Source organism: Alexandromys fortis, unplaced genomic scaffold (genome assembly GCF_014885135.2).
Source record: "Alexandromys fortis isolate MF-2015 unplaced genomic scaffold, M_Fortis_MF-2015_v1.1 scaffold_82, whole genome shotgun sequence".
In the NCBI taxonomy this organism is placed as follows: Eukaryota; Metazoa; Chordata; class Mammalia; order Rodentia; family Cricetidae; genus Alexandromys; species Alexandromys fortis.
The window spans coordinates 2,492,344-2,496,257 of NW_026067963.1; the positions used below are offsets into that span (position 1 = coordinate 2,492,344).

The 3,914-nt window shown below is 45.6% G+C and overlaps 1 long non-coding RNA gene across 2 annotated transcripts; it reads left to right on the forward strand.

Moving 5' to 3' along the window:
* Positions 1-927: 927 nt before the first annotated feature.
* On the forward strand, positions 928-3,256 carry LOC126508421 (uncharacterized). 2 transcript variants are annotated; one of them, XR_007593811.1, is made up of 3 exons: positions 928-1,310; positions 1,390-1,510; positions 1,950-3,256. It is a non-coding gene; the product is annotated as an uncharacterized lncRNA (long non-coding RNA). The 2 variants fall into 2 exon arrangements; XR_007593810.1 differs by having other exon boundaries at positions 1,400-1,510.
* Positions 3,257-3,914: the final 658 nt, after the last annotated feature.

A 3,914-nucleotide genomic window follows, 5' to 3' on the forward strand; every position in this document is an offset into this window, starting at 1 on the left:
ATGTGATTCTCTGGATCCTATGATGTGGTAGCTTTAGATATTAAGTAGGACTTTGCCCTTGAATGACTCTTTGATTCGTTTATCTAATTATTCTTTATCAATAAACTATCGAGTCAGATACTGGGGCAAGAACCTGAGTGATCAGAGAAGTGGCAGAGAAGAAACCAGTGACCTCCTGTTCTCACTTTCCCCCATCCAAAAAGATCGAAACTCTCTCTAAGGCCCGCCCTACTACTTCCTGTGTCTATCTGTCCTCAGGCCTCCAAAACCTCTAAGGCTAATTTTGGTCAGTTAGTGGTTAGCTTCGCCCTCTGATTCAAAGCAAACTTGATTGGCAGTCTCGGGAGCATCAGAATGTGATCAACATATCTCGCAACTCTTCGTGTGTGCCTGAGTCCTGTTACTTCTCTCTTTTCGTTACTCTCTGAGGTGCTGGGACTGGAAGGAACCTGGGTTTCAGGTCCAGTCTCACAGGTCAACAGCAAGTGATCCGAACAGCAAGAAAGCAATCCTTCGACCTTTCGGAGCCTTGGTTTCCTCATCGGCAAAACAGGGGCAACCACGTGGACCTGTGCCTAGCCAACCTGGCCGCGAGGAAGCCCTTGCTCTACCGGTTCAGCTGAGCCTCCTGGAGCAATGATTTGCTCAGCTGATTTGAGAGTAGTTTTATACATTGTCGGTGTAAGATATGGAGCGAGTGACCAGGGCACTTGCGGGCGGGGGGACTGAGGGAGGAAAATGTACCATGCAGAGTATGGAGTTTTATTGAGGAAGAGGGTGTTGGGAGGGTACTGGGGAGCAAGGGAGAGATACAGAGACGGGGGCGGAGGGGGGGAGGAGAGGGAAGAGAGAGGAGAAAGAAGAGGAGGGGGGGGAGGGGAAAGAAAGAGAGAGAGAGAGATGCCTCTTCAGAAGAATGGCAGGGAGAGAGGGAAGGAAAGAGATCCGCTTGCCTTGGTGGGAACAGTGTGGGAGTGGGCGGAACTTGTCTTCTCAAAGAGACCTCCTCCACCTGCGTAGAGCTGTAGCAGCCACAGGCCTCTAGGCCAGCTAGGTGACGGGCAGGCCTAACATTCCTGTCTTATCATAAAAGGTGGGGAAAGTCGGCATTTTCAAAATGCCAAGTTTTGCTATCAAACCTTCAATCTCTTTTGTGAGTCAGCTAAGTATCCTTCCCAGTTTCCTCCCTTCCAGCTGCCCTGCTGAGTCCCCTGAAGGGTGAGGAACCAAGGTTTATGGAGGACCTGCTGCCTTTGAGGCATTTCTCGCCCACGATCCTGCAGCAACTGAGACAACAGAGCCCCCGAAAAGTAAGAATTCAGCACTTGGCAACAGATAAAGTGGCAGGAGTGGATGTCACCCTTGCTCTGCTTGAATCCTGAACTTCAGTTTCCTCCAGATTCCTGGGTGCTGTGCTCCTTGAGGACAGGACTTCCAGATGCTCACATCCTCCCATTCCGCTTGAAGAAGTCCCTGGAAAGGAAAAGGAAGGACCCGGAGATGGGGCAGTGTATCCTTATGGCTGAGTGTCTGAATCTCATCCGACTCTGTGGATAATTCAGGTTCCCCAAACAGGGTCATGATGGTTGAGTATATTCACATAAAAGATGCTTCTACCCTATTTTTTAAATTAACACCTCTCCCTGGCAGGCTGTTCTGGAACCGAGGGCTCTTCTGGGCACCCTAGTTTTGAGACTCAATTCCCTTCATCGAGGGTGCCCTAATGCTGAAATAGGTCCACCCAGAAACGAAGACAGAACTTAAATCCCACCACATATTTCTCTCTTATGAAACAAACAGCTTTAGTTCCTCTAGATTTCCCCGAAGGCTCGTTTCCTTGGCCTTTTGATAAATTTCATAACTCTTTTCTGGCCATTTTTCAAACTTTCCACTACTTGCCAAAGTTACTGAGTCCAAAATTGGCCATTTCAGCTTAGCAGAGCTCCAAGAAAGCTGGTGACTAGAGGCTGCCCAATAGTCCTAGCATCTCGCCTCCTGCTTCTGCATCCCAGGGGTGTGCTCCGTGTTAATTCAGCAGCGCTAAGCATTGAGTCATTTTCCTCACTGGCAAGAAAAGCCAGTGCTGAAACAAACAACAAGAGAGGACGCCAGAGCCTTCAACAGCGTCTAACAGCAAGATTGCCTCCTCACCGCCTTCGTTGGTGGAAAGTCTGTGTGTGGGGACCTCTCAAGGACATTGCACACAACTGAGCAGTTCTCAACTAGTATCAAGGTCTTGAAAAGGATGCCAAATGGATCAACAAAACAGACCTTATTAGTTTTTCTGGCTTAAATTCCTTAATCAATGCGCAGTTGGGGAGGTTCCTATTGGAAGTAAGCAAAGCGTTAAAGACTATATAGCATGAATTGTTTGACAATATTGAAACTAACGAGATTTTGTCTTTGTTTTTAACTCTGGGGGCTGTAAAGGAATCACTTGAAATACACAAGAAGGCTGTTGCTTTAACCATTATTCTTTAGCAGACATCTAGCGGGGGGAGGGGCATGCTCATATTCAGAATCTAAAGATTTGGTATTTGATTTTGTTAGTTATTTCGAGAGCCATCATCATTTTATTTAAAATTATTTTCTAACTCAGCTCAAGGCTTAGAAGAATTCTCAAAGTTCTTACCTGTGTTGTTTTTGCTGTGTTTTTGGTCCATCCCTCCCCCCTTTGGTTCTATATTTCCCAGTTTCAGAAAACTGATGAGAAAATGAATGCTTTAATTTCTTACTCAACAAATCAATTTAAAAAACAACAGGCAGATCTGGTTGTAAATTCTGTTTCCCACACTGACGAGGTGTGACCTGTGACCTTCAGGTGATTTAACTCTCTGTGTCTTGAGGGTTTTGTTTGTGTGTTTGTTTTTTAAGACGCAGCTCTTCACCTGGTTTGGGAACGTGGCAACAGCTCAAACATGGGCCCCTGTGGCCTCAGCAACTCCTTCTGTTGGCCCAGTCATGGCTTGGGGTTCTAACTCAGTTCTTTCAAGTATCATCCACACCAACATTTAAGAATCTTGTCGCTGGGAAACATAAAATTTCATTCAAATTCAAAGGGAAATCTTGAGATTCTAGTTGAACCTCTGCTTACAAAGGTTCTGAGCATTTCTGACTCAACCTGAAAAGCATTAGCTCTTCAGTGAACCTCGCTAATCTGCGATGCTTCCACTCTCTTGGACATGTCTATAAGCTTATTTGGGGATTTTTTTTTTTTCATTGTCAGCCACCATCACAGATTTTCATCTGTGATGTAGCTGCCTTCAGTTACACATGGGCCTCTTGCTCCCCTGGGGTTCCACGACAATTGTTTAAACAAGAACTCTGTTTTCCTGATTTTATTTATTCAGAGTAATCCCCCCCCCCCCCATAGACCTTTTTTGACTTCCTGTGGTTTTTCTTAAGCCAGGGGAATGCTTAGGAAACATCGGTATTACATTTCTGGCTAATACAAAATGTAGAAGTGGAAAAATGATAGCAGTTCCCAAAGGTACCAAGAATTGGCACACTCTGTGATAAGTTGTTACCATGGTGGCCCCAATGAGCTGGAGTTTCTGGAGTTTCTGCCCTCACACAGTCCACTGCCATACCGGCTGTGAGTTTGGCGAGCTCAACCTCTCAAAGGAGCCGTCTTGGAAGTAGATCCTCTCGCCCCAGTTGACCCGAGTTCACTAACATTATTTGTCACAGAGGCAATGCTCCATTGCTGAACCCTGACCAAAGAGCAGAATTATGAGCAGTTGAATAATTGCTGCCATTTTAAGTCAGTGAGTTTGGAGATAGTTTGTATGTTATAGTAGATAGTAGAAACACACACACACAAAAACCTCATTCCTAAATGCAAAATGGAGAACAACTAGCCACAAATTGATGCAATGCTGTGTTGACATTTGTTGAATGTAAATCTCCCCAGC